This window comes from Apostichopus japonicus, chromosome 3 (genome assembly GCF_037975245.1).
Source record: "Apostichopus japonicus isolate 1M-3 chromosome 3, ASM3797524v1, whole genome shotgun sequence".
NCBI lineage: Eukaryota > Metazoa > Echinodermata > Holothuroidea > Aspidochirotida > Stichopodidae > Apostichopus > Apostichopus japonicus.
Window position 1 is genome coordinate 27786197 of NC_092563.1, and position 13530 is coordinate 27799726.

General features: G+C 36.2%; 1 protein-coding gene across 6 annotated transcripts in view; it reads left to right on the plus strand.

Moving 5' to 3' along the window:
* LOC139965699 (zinc finger homeobox protein 3-like) overlaps window positions 1–13530 on the plus strand; it is a 205032-nt gene that overhangs the window by 106845 nt on the left and 84657 nt on the right. For all 6 annotated transcript variants that reach the window (XM_071968327.1, XM_071968329.1, XM_071968333.1 and 3 more), the window contains one exon: window positions 7809–7857. The gene's annotated coding sequence lies outside the window, so the exon portion shown is untranslated. The remainder of the gene's footprint in view (window positions 1–7808; window positions 7858–13530) is intronic.

Sequence of the window (13530 nt, forward strand, 5' to 3'; positions counted from 1 at the left end):
ACAAAGTGACAATCAAAGACAAGAATGAAAAACAAAAGCCCTTAAGGTCATCAGTTTTGCCTAGAAATTTGCAGAAAAGTTTGCAGGAGGTTCCAGAGCACCCTCAGAATTATTGTCAGATATTGAGTAGCAATGATAAGTACACAAATTTCTAGTAAACAAATATCTAGTAAGAGATGGGAAAAGATTTGTGGACAGGAAAAAAATTGCTTCTTAAAAGTTCTGAAACTGATACTACTGCAAAACAAGGTGAGGTTACGTCATTGGAAGGTGTTTTAGCTGCTGCGATATTGTTTACATTATGTTATTCTTTTCAACTTTCATGGAATTGGAGATTGATTGAGGGTGGGTACCAGGGTGTCAGGGTATCAGGGTATCAGGGTGGGTATCAGGGTTGAAGGATACACAATCTTTTCAACATTTTAAACAGAAATGAAAAGGCTTGTATTGAAATTTTATTTTATAATATGTCATAATGTACACTAAAAATAACACAAACACTAGGAAAGAATACATATTTGAATACAGTTTTATTTCATAGACCAACACACCCTTTACAAACTGGGAACCATTACCACAGTATAGGAAACAGTCTGTTGTGGATTTCATTCACAATTAGTGGACATTGTCCATTCCTAACTTTTGTGGACAGTCCAGGTAGTGTTTTACTTATTTTTTGTCGTAACATTAGTTGCTACATATTTAAAAAAAAAAAAAATGTCGACTGATTGTTCACTGTAAAGGATTCCTTTTCGGTGGTCAACTGTTGGGGTTCCCTAGTACTGCATGTTCCTACCACAATGTTATGTTCTCCTTTGTGGAGTTTTGAGTAATTTTTGCTGTCTATATTATCGTCTAGACTACTCAGTTATTTTTGTAAATTATTTTTGTCATCACCGATTGCCAACAGAGAAAGATAGAGACACACTTGACATAGTTGGCTCTCATATCTCACCGTATTTTTTCGTTGCGATGACAAAGATATGCTTTTATCACGACCAAGTTTTTTTTTTTTTTCATTAATTGAGAATCTTGATGTAAATTTTAATAAGTTTTCAATATTATGTCCTTCAACTGTGAAGTGAGTAATTAGTAGTTGAGATGGAATTATGCCTGCTGACGTTTCTGGGTTGTGAATTTCCTGTGTATCAGATTAAACAGGATTAGCAATACAATTTTTGTGTGAAATAATTTTTCAGTAATTAACGTCGAGCTGGGGGAGCATGTATTATCTTTATCCAGTTGAAATTCCCCCGTGGTATATTAAAGTTTGTATTTTTTTTGGGGAAATTTTTGCTTATCCGGTCTCCTGTGAAGTCAGATGTGTTGATATGAAGGTGCATCAACCACACTCACTAACAATTAGGTTAAAGTGGAATGTGATGCAAAGGTTGCCTTTAATATCTGGCCACATCACAAGGGACAGATCAAAGAATGAGATGGAGAGAGGCAGAGGGGTGGAGATAGAAACCACAGATAAAATTAGGTACATGTATTCTATAGAGTACCTATATCCAGTGGTTTCACATAAAACTAACATTTACTATTTAGTAATAAATTAAAAAAGGTTGGTTTGTATTCTAGCTATGGTTGTAGGCAACAACAACACATCAGTGAGGATGTCTGTACTGTTGTTTAGTTCTGCAATATCTAATTTGTGTCACAGTAGGATCCATTCATTACTTTTAGAAATTGTCATAAATACTGAGAAGCAACACAAAACAGCTAAATTCTAGCCATGTATCCATCCACACGTTTGCTGTACCGTTTGTTACTTTTTTTTCCCCTACAGTAATTTTTTGTCATTGAAACCTTCATAATTTGAGAGCGGTGCTTGTAAATTTCCTCATCAAGGTTGTGTGATATTTAGTTTACACATATCTCATCCAGTGTTTCCTTAATCTTCGTTTCGGCTTAAGCGTATTGCTTTTAAAGACATATCCATTCGTAGAAGGGATTAAGCCCCACTTGGCCAAAGGATCAAGAGTAGAGACTATAGTGACCCTCTAGTTTTCTACCTAATGTCATTTGTTTCAATTGATCATTCTAACATATTACGCAAATGGCAAAATGGTTACAATATGTCAAAGGCCATAGATTCTACAACTTGTCGGGAATAGCAGGCCGCCTTTATTATATAAGTGTTATGGTATCAGACAAATCATTTAGAATTAAGCTGAAGTTTGCAACTGCCATTATTCTCGACATTTTAAACGTGAGGGGAGGGGGAGGGGAGAATGGGGGTGGTAAGGCATGGCTGAGGGGAAGGATGGGGGTGGTAAGGCATGGCTGAGGGGGAGGATGGGGGAGGTAAGGCATGGGGGAGGCAAGGCATGGGGGAGGCAGGAGACTGGCAAAGGAGTATTAAATGGGAGAGATAATTCAAGGAGAGCAAACAATTTTTATTCGCCAGCCGTTGATTAGGGCCTAACTTTAATGACATTGCTATGAAAATAAGGATGAATATTTCACATTTGTCTGATTTAGTGAATTTTGCACTTCCTCCTTCAGTCATACCACATGGGAACAGGATGAAGAAATTGTCAGAACGAGATGTTCAAATTTCAAATCAACCTCCTTTTTCTTTCTTCTAAACTGATTTAAAACAAGATAAGTCAATAGTCTACTAGTCCTACTTAATTGCTCTTTTTAAAAAAAATCACTATATAAAAAAAAAGTATAAAAAGAAAAGAGTTTTAAAATGTTTTCATTCACTATGAAATGACATCAAAAATATTTAATACTTTAGAAGGACACTTGTGTGCATGCTCAAAAGAGGGTGCAGTAGAACAGATGAACATTTCACAGAATTTAATTAAAAGCCTACCAGTTGTTTTTATCAGGAAGTGAAATTTTTTTAAGTTTCAAAGTTAAATCCAAAATAATATATTGAAAAAGTTACAACTAGGATAATTTTGCTTTAATAGAGCGTCCAAGAAATACCAGTTTTCAACTTTCAGAGAGAAGGAATGGTAGTAAAGGAGATACAAATATAACCATCATCTTCAGCAAATAGCCTAGATATGACAGAGATCTTTGTGAAGGACCACTCCCTCCCCAAGATAGCTACAAAACTGTGTTTCTTTTGGGAGATATGTTAGGTTAAAAAGTCATGTCTGAGAGCTGTCATTTTGTAAAACCTGTGAAAGTCATAGTGCCTGTTAGGAGGATCTACAAATCTTTTAAAAAAAACATAAAAAATAAATTGAAGCACATGTGGCTCACTGATGTCATGTTTAGACTTGATCAAGTCTTCAGTCTTGTCTGTGAAAGGACATAAAACTGTTTGTGGAAGTTGTGACATTGCCCTTTATTACATAGACCAGTGATGATGGCTGGGTTTGTGTCTTCATTAAAAAAGGCCAAAATTATTGTTTTTTAAATGAAGAGACAACTGAATCTAATTAACATATTTATGAACACTATTCATCACTCTTTGTACAACAACAACTATTCACTCTTGAACAAAACAGTTCATCAACTAGCAGTTTTTTTGTATTCATTTTATATCTGTTGGAATGGTTTGAAGGATAAAAGACAAGTTTAATACCAACTTTGCATCTGGAGTTTTGAAAAAGGATGATGTTAATGTTCTTGGTCTGGTATAAAGCCTGTTCATTGTTTAATAATTTCACTCATTCCTTCTTCCTTCATTTTTAATATCTTTTTTTAATGAAGATTTTTAACTTGCCAATTAATATTTTCTATTAACATACATATGTGATATGTTTACGATGGTCAACCTTGCACTATATTATAAATCGCACAGTGGAATGTGGGGAACAAGAGTCCTTAAACTTTCTAGAAATATTATAATAATATAGCACCAAAAAAAAAAATCATAGTCATACTCCAAAACATTGGTTGTACAAATGAATTCTTCAGCCCAAAAGTAAACAACTTTGGGTACCTCTTTAATTAGACACCTCTTGTCACACCAGCGTCCTCCTAATTCCATTTCAAGGCCAAACGAAGCTTGCTAATTTCATTTACATATGCAAATGAAACCAATTAAGGAAATTGTATGGGCCCCTGCGACAGCCTTGTTAATCTAGCAATTAAGCAACACAGCCAGTTTGGCTCTGGATGACATTGAGGTGTATGGACAACACACACGGACAGTTTGCTGTGGCGTTTCAAAAACATTTTATGTCCAGTGACAGTTGGAACAAGCCTTGGGGCTCTGGTGCATGGATGCTCCCGCAACTGTACCATGTGAAAATCAATATATAATATATTGATTGATCAGGTAAAACAGAGAGCTAATTCCCTCCAGTTATGTACAGAAGTTCAAGGCTGCCATGGGTTGTCCCGACAGGCAATAAATGATAAGAGAATACATTGGGCAAAGTCGATCTTCATTTAGCTTGATGATTTTGAATTAAATATAAATAGTAGAAGCACAGCAGCATTGTGGGTATTATTTTTTTTGTGGCTATGTTGCTTAAGAGGCAATGTGTTAATTGAGGTGTGTGAGGCCACCGTGGGTTGCCGCGAACGTGCCGAGATAAAAAAGAACGTCAGAGCCTAGTCCCCATTGATCATAATTAGGGATGGATGGGAGGCCTCATGTTAGGAAACCTTGGGATGAATGTTTCCTGAAATGCAAAAAAAACTCTTTCAATCTACTTAGAGTCATTTTACAAAGTTTTCGGGTATGAAATTTCCATCTGGGAAACATTACCCGGAGTGGTCTGTACAAATTCCTTAACTTTTCTATCCGAAGAGTTTTGTCTTGTTAAAAAGTAATTTTTGAAATCAATGCATGCCGACCATTAAATGTATTCTACTCATGTCCGTATATACATTGTCCAAATGTATCGACCTCCCTGTGTATCCCATAAGCATGCTAGTAGAAAGGATTGTAAATTCGTGGTTGCTCCAAATTTGTCATTCTTTAAGTTCGATCCAGAATTAAGTCTCTCCCGTTCATTTTCAATGAGGCGTTTACAAAAACATGGTGTTAAATTGTGTTGAAGTTATTGCATATCAACTCTATGTGTTGTAGTGTTGTTGCACAAGGATAATGCAGATGTTGCACAGTTTAATACAGGTAACTGTAGCGTCATTTGTAAATGCAAACACAGGATAAGATTTTGGTCTCTGTCTTACAGCTTCTGTCCTCAGTCCTTCTGTCCTCAGTGACTAATCAAGTCAAGCCTTAAAGGTTTCTGGATCTTAATTTAGTTCAATAGTTTTGATTTCAGAATAATATACAAATTACAAACAACATAGTTACAATGATGGACTATCAAGTGAAGGGACAAGAAATCAACAAGATAGGAGTGGCCAGAGATGATCAACATTGGCCAGGAATGGGCAAAGTGGGTGTGGCCACTGTCCAAGAATAGGCAAAGTGGGTGTGGCCACTATCCAGGAATAGGCAAAGTGAGTGTGGTTGAAGGTGTTATTGGATGTACTAGTCGAACCAAATTTGGCATAAAAGGGAAGATGAAGGGGGCATGAAGGTAAACAGGCATTGGACTTACAAAGACTTGCTCCTCTTCATTTTTCATTTTTACTTCGAAGACTAGTATATTCTGTTACATTTTCTTGTACTGCACTGAAAAAACCCAATTGGATATTGTATACAGCACCATGAAAGAATTCTCATTTGGTGAGAATACAGTTAACGAGTGTACTGGAGAGAAATAGAACAAAAGAAAAGATATGGAAAAGGAGGAAGTTAGTAAAATTGGAATTAATTTGAGTATTTGCTTTGGTTTCATTCGACTAGTTCTGTCTAATTAATAGTTAACAATTAATAGTTGGATTTGCTTCTTCTAAATTGGTCTAATGAAAACTACCAGAATGAAACCGAATTCTTTTGATTCATTTTGTTGACATACACTTTTTCTGTCCCTCTTTTGCTGGTTCTGTATACAGGCACCATATAGCCCCTACCCTGACCCTCCCCACCCCTCCCCACCCCTTATAAATCCCCTCTCCCTCACATTAAAAAAAGTCAGATAAAAAAATTGCACTAAACCAAGAAATTGGGAAAGTACACTTAAACAAGGAAATTGTTATTTCTTTCCTTTTGAGCTTGTTGTTATTTGATAGGAGACATGTTGCTTTAAATTAGATGGAATCAATGATGTGTACTTTTTAAGATGTCATGATTGTATCCTAACCCTTTTTGCATATAATTGATCCTAACAAAGGATTTGAAGGTTTATCAAGTATTTCCAGAGCCCCCCAAAAGAAAAGTCATTGGTAAGAAAGAACTCCCAAGTGATTGTTCCTAAGGCAGTAATTAATCCATTCTTCTATCTCCTCCAGTACTAAGTCACTTTCCATCAATGGACTTGTAAATTATCGATCCAATGGGGAAAATAGGCTTTGTATCAGCTTTTAAAGGGTACCTTGATTATAGTTGTTACAACTCCTGCAAGCTTGTTTAATATCCTGATAATAATTTCAACCACTCCGTTGTAATCTCTAATGAAGAGGATTTTTGAATTTTTCATAGCCGCCTCACAGAAAAAACAAAGAAAATGAAATGAAAAAAAAAACTCATTTCCAACATGACAAAAAGACTAGCATTCATCAAAAGGAAAAACAAACAACAGAACGAAAGCAAAGTTTGATGAAAAGAAAGTGGCATGTACCAAAAAATATAAAAAAATATTGCCTCTTGTAATAACCCCTGAATCATACTTTTCCTGTACAAATTCCTTTCTTTTTCTTCATTTCAAAATGAAAGGATTAAAGAGGAGACTTTTTTTTTACCCTCTCTTTAACATGGCCTTCTCATTTGGCTCACAAGTTTGATTAAAAGAGAGATGTGAAAAAAAAAAAAGTTTCACAATCAGTGAGTGAAATAAGTAACAATTAGACTTACGAAAGATAAAAACCACTAAAGGTAGGTTTGATTGTATTTGTAGGATGCAGCTTAGTGCTTCATAAATCTCGGTTGCTAAATGTAAGTCAGCCCGTGGCATCATGTCTTTGTGTACTGTCTAATTAGGACCAATTTTTAAGGACGATTTCTATTGGATATTAAAAATGCTTCAGTTAATTTAGATTGAGTTTGAGTATTGGTAGCATGTCAAGTGCAATGTTTGTTAATACACGACTCCCTCTTCATAAAAACAGGTTTAATAAAAACCGCTTTCGTAAAAAGTGGAGGGGAAAAAATGGTTTCACATAGTAAACAGATGATAACAAAATGTCAGCCGAACTGTTTGATAATACGCTGTTTTTGGTTAAGATTATAATTTGGCCGCTGTCACAAATAGGTAGGTAAATGGGAAATGCGTTTCTTTCGGATAAAATCATAAGAATGGTGAGCTTTTTTGTCAATTGGTTCTAGTAAAATCTTGCTCTGGTGATCGGTTATCAACTCAAGAGAGATTTGTATTTGTAAAACTGAAGAAAAAATGTGTGAGTTTGGATGAGAAGACTTCTGGAAGCGTTTCTTTATTATGTAAATTTTATGTGATATATATATATTTTTTTGGGCATGGTTTTTAAACAAATTTTGTAAACATCAAAAGCGGGACTAGTTGCAGTTGAGATTTGAAAGATGAAATTAATGTTCTTTAAAAGAAGAGAAGTTTTTTTTATTGAGTTCCATTAAATAAACTAAGGACTGTGTTTAATTTAAAGTTTTTGGTTCTGTGTACCATAAATGCTTCATAGCCAATATTCACAGTGTTGAGATTCTGTTAGATTCGAACTATTTGAGTCGATGATACGTTCCGTGGGGTTAGGTATATGCAATGGGTGTTAGGCAGTTTCTCATATTTTTCTCATCTTATTTTTCCAGCTCATTAATAGTGCAATTTTTTCTACTTTCTTTACAGGTTTATCTTTCAAAGGACCGGAAGTTATCTGTAGTTAATCATTTTCTAGGTAAGTACCTTCGACAACTGCTCATTTTACATCATCGAAACCACAATGCATTTTTGCATTCTGGTCTAGGTAAGTACCTTCGACAGCCTAGGAAGTTCGAAAATTTAGTAAGTTTCCAACCACGCTGCTGTGGTGCGTTGATGAAAGCTATGTTTATACATGTACGAAAAAATGACATATATATATATCCAAAGATTGTCATATGGCACAGTGGGGGAGGGGGTGGGAAGGGGTAGCTCAGATTTGACTTAAACCTGGGGCAGGGTGCATTCATTGGTACTCAGGACCAATTGTTCCCCCCCCCCCTCCCTTCCTCAATGTATGGGATTAATAATTGCCAGTATAAGGACAAAGGAACATTGAGATGTTGCAATGACCACACACTGCAAAAATAATCTCAATTTCACCTGTAATATAACTTATCAGGAAAATATCTCTATGAAGTTTCAGGAATGTATTTTGGATTTATTTTCTCACGCTAAACTATGTAAGCATTCATAAGGGGCTCTTCACACCCTTCTCTGCCCATCCCTCTCCACCAAACCACATGGTTACACCACTGTGTGTGCATCTGTACTGATATAATAATGTTATTTTATTTGCCTTTGGCTGTGTTACCAACTGAAAGGATTTATGTTTGCCACTACCGATAATAATAGACACCAGTAATCTTTTTATTCTTCCTTTTTGGAAATCGCCAGGTTTGAACTGAAGCTTTCAGTTAGACACAAATATGAAACGAAATAGGAAGGAAAAGAACCGTTAGTTATAATTCAATGATTCCGACAAGAACACTAAGAGGAAAAACTTGTGGTTAACTGGTTGCTATTTACTGGAGATATTTCAGACTACCTTTTAACCCAATCGTAAAATTATTAATGTATGCAAATTTATAATTAATAACTCAGAAGTTTATAGATGCATCAATTTGTGAATTGAATGTTGTGAATTGGTGTAATGTCAGAGGGTTGAAAGAGAGCAAGCCCAGAGCTGTTGGGGCCTTTGGAATGTAACAAACCAAAATGGTGCATATACAGCACAACTGACATTCAAAAGGAAAAGGGGGTGGTGAGGGGAAGGACCATGGTTAGAGGCAAAAGCTGGTCCCACAGCAAATGGTTGCTCACTGTGCTAGCAGTCACTTTGGTTTTGGGGCCCATCTAATTCTTGGCCCCAGGGCCTCCAAGTTCATTGTTATGCCACAACTTTTTTCATTACACCAAAATCTGCCGGAACTACACTTGACTACAAAAGATGATTTCAGGTACTTGAAAAAGATGTGTTATTTTTAGTCATCAGAGCTTGCACACAGGAATCATGAACATATTGTAAAAGAACGATTTGCCACTGCTGATATATAGCTATGCACGCACTTAAGATCTTCTCCATTTGCTTTGAGTCAGCAATTTTAATAGTTATCGCTGCTTTATTTGAATCGATTCGATCAACATTTCCTCCCTCCCCGGAAAGGTTTTCATGTTAGTGTACCCTGCAGGCAGAATGCAAGCTAGGAAACTTTCAGATTGTTACATTTAGTTTGTTTGTTTTGAAAGGAAACTATCGACATGCCAATGAGTTTAAGTAGTTTAGGGGATTTTGGCATCGCATACTGTAGCAGCCTCCAGAAATGTGTCCAGAATCATCTAAAAAAACAGCTTAAGAAAGCCTTCCAAGTATGTTTGCTTAGTTTTTGTAAGATGATGGAATGTCAAAAAAAGGCAAAGATCTCTTCAGTTTTCAAAAACGTTACTTCATTGTTTTTCCAGACTACAGTACATGCATATAACGCATACTTTTAGGGAATACTGTTGAATATTTCTGAGGCTACCAGCTTTATAGATGGGATGAGGGAGGTGCCATATGCTATGGTTTAATATGCTATGATTAATATGCTATGACCATATGTGTAACCAACTGTACTATATAAAACATACACTTCGATTTGTATGCATGAACACCATGGTGTAACAGCCTTATGTACAAAGTAGAACTTTGGGTGCTGTGATGAATAGAGGTACTGCCATGTACAGGCAGACGTCCATATGTCACACTGCCCCACCCATCCCATGATAACCCTTCCTCCCCTTCTACCACCCTTATAGCTACACTACACTACGTCTTTGAGGGTAATTTATTGCCTTACTCTTGGAAATGGAACAAACCAATAGAATGTCTGTGATCTCATCAGTGCACCGTTCTCTACAAGTTAGTGTCTTGTTAATAGAATCCTGTTCAATGTTGATTTCTGCTTGTGTTGTGATATACTCCGGGAATGTTGGTTTCAATAGTTGCAGATGTGCTCAGCTGAATGTACACCTTTGATCATCAAACATCATACAGAAAGCCAAGTTTCTTTGCAACCTAGTTGCCATTATGGTGATGATGATATTGTTACTCCCTTTTCTGCCACCAGATACGTTCATTATTTACCCCAGGTAATAAAACGTTGGTATGGCGAAGAAACAATGCCTCATTCAGATCTGTCTTTCAGATACTGTAGGTGCAGAAAAATCCGCACATTTGGAAACCCAGCGATTGTTGCTTCCAGAATACCTTCGATACCTGGATCTTCATTCTTCAAAAGCCAAGTATTGCCCCTGTATCATTTCCTAATGCTTTATAACAATGTTCATAACCTTCACATGTTTGTACATGGTAAATCATTGCTAAATATTCTTCACAAGGTGACTAGAAGGGTGTGAAAAGTTGCCATGTTTGCTGCAGTTTCTGGTTAACCATTCATTATGTTTTACCACGAAGGAATGTTTCCGTTCTTGATCGATCAGAGTATCAAGGAACATATGCACGTAACTGCCCGAATTAACTTGTGAGTCATATAGGTGTTAAGCATTAATGTAAGCTTGACTGTTTGGTGGAAATTTGAACTGAAGGAAAATCTGCCTCTATTATTTGTATATAGATAAAATGCATGCTAAGGCTAACAATATGAAGAAAAAAATTACTATTTGATGCCTGCACTGCCATTGACCTTGGATAACGATAACTGTTAAAAGTTGCATTGATGTCTGTTCTTTCCACCGAGATTCTGCGTACAGAACCTATTAAGCTATAAAACTTGTCAGTTTGTACCTCAGGGCAAGTAAATCAGGAATGTTAATTGTTAATTGCTCCTTTTCTCATTAAATGAGAGAGACTTTTGTCTTTTCAATGGGGTACTTCATCACTTAAAAGCAGCTTCTTTGAGTTTGGTTGGCAATTTTCCCAAATCCTATCAGCTCTTACTCGAAAATAAGATAACATGTGATCAAAATACTACGGTATTTTTCTTGTTGAGTATTTCAACCAAGTGAAGGTTCAAGAGTAGGTACTTTAAGAACTTGATTCAATCCTGAACATTTTGTAGTCCAGATACTTTGAGTCATAGTAGCATTAAGAACACAGATTATAAATAACAAGATGGTAAATTTCTAAAAAGTTGAGGGTTTTAATTCACTGTTTGAAGTGAAACTTGGCGAGTCAATTAAGTTAATGAACAAGTCAATTTTAAGTATAAAGCACGTACTCCAGAAAGTTAACAAACTGAACTCAGAACAGCTGCTTTAAACAGACAGAATGGATTCAGCACTCCTGCGTTTACAACCAACTGAGTTAAATTACTACGGATAACAAGGTCGGGGCAGGCAACACCTTAACATGTAGACGTCGCACAACTGGTACCTGTACAAAATGCTGTACAAAGAATGCTGTGAAGAACAAAGTCACATTGTGACTATTTTGACCTTTGACTATTTTGACTATTGTGACTATTTTGACCTTTGACCCCAAGTTGTGATTTTTCTTAATGATAAACCCTAATTGATATCCTTAAGGGCACACAGAAAGAAATTTTTAGACCAATTAACAAAAAATCCCTGGAATTCGAAAGCAATTGCCGTGCCCAAGTTTTGCCTAAAGCAGAAGAGAAACAACCACATTGCAAAGAGATTCGGGAGTATTGTAATAGGAAACAATAAGCTTAGATGGTAAAATATAAATTTAAAGCAATTTGCTGTGTTTGTGTGACAGTAAAACAGTTGGTTTTCATCACAGTGTTGAGAGAGAACTGTTCTCTCATCTACAAAGTGTGCTGTTGGATTAAAACGTTGCAAAAAGCCCTTTTTTCCGGGGAAAAAAAGAGCAAAAGATGGATGTTCTTACGAATTGACGGTAGTTAAAACTTGAGTCTTGATTTGCATACATATACATATACCCACAAAGAAGGCTAGGCTTGGGATTCATATGATAGGATGTTGTAACAGACCCCCTATCGTAAATGTTGATTTTTGTTTTCAAAGTGAACAGATTCTGTAACAGATTTAGAGGGCTTTTTTGTGTTTTTGTGTGTGCATGAGAGATGTGTGTATGAGAGAGCATAAGGCAACAAGCAAGATATATAGGTTAATTGTGCTAGACTGTATTATCATGTCTAGAGAGGTTATTTGAGCAGACCCAATCAGATGCTCTTAAGAGTGAAAATACAAAATACCTGTTGATTTGTCTGAGCATTATCAGTTATGCATAGTTTCATACTTTGAACAAACTATAAGGCAAACACGATACAATTATTGACAAAAATTATTTGCCGAAATGGAAGAAGGAGGGGAGAGAAGGGAAGATTTAAATATGCAATAAATTGGGATGTTTGGTAACTACTTCTACAAGGCATGGTTTTTAGTGGTAATCGAAAATGGTGACATCGTTACGCGAGGATTATCAAGTTTAATTATGATTGTTAAAAGCATTTGCGAGCATGCATAAGAGGAACAAAATATTGTTCGGTTGTTGATGACATCATTGATTACTCCATATCTCTGAATCAAAGTATCACGATAGCGGGAAAACGCTCATCAGGATGCGAACGCAACAGATGAAATGACAGACACGCATGAATGATGAATAGTTCAAGGTTACAATTGTGCGGTTGTGGGCCGAATGACAAAAGTGCTTTAGAAAACGCAAGTTCAGACGCTTAAAAACAATTTGTTTTTCATGGAACATTAAAAATTTAAAGTTTCAAAAGATCTCAGAACTAGAACTAGATGGAACCGATATATGACAGCGCCCTCAATTAATTTTGCGCGTGACTGGAGAACTCCGTTTGCTTAACACAGGAGCGTACAAACGTTCGTTTCATAAATATTGTTACATATTTGTAGGTTTCATCGAAAAGTCTGGATATATAGCTCAGTGTGACTAAACTCGATGATTTTCAAAATCTCATTATCAGCAAATTTGACTTTCGGAGAGAGACGGATGATAGATGGCCTCCACTTATTTAAAATTAAGAGGTTTTCAAAAACCCTCACTGTTTTTAGTTTGAGTTTTTTGCTCATTTTCCTCCACTTTTGAATCACTACCAGCAATTTTTTCATCCCTTTTATAGTGCAGGCAATCCTTTAAAAAACAAAAAACTTTGAAGCTGAAAACATTACACCAAAGGCCCTCTCTCTGTTCATTTTATTCAACAAAACCACAGTACTAGTCTGATACCAGCTTTAGTACAAGCCATTCGATTGCATTCAGCTTTCTGTTTCAATGAAATAGCCACAGACTACTTAATACCCTTCACTTTCACAGATAAAAGTAATGCCCTCCCCTTTATCTATTTATATCTCAAACTTGACTGAACTGTCCTGGCTGTCCCTGACATTCACCTTGGCCTAATTTTGTCCA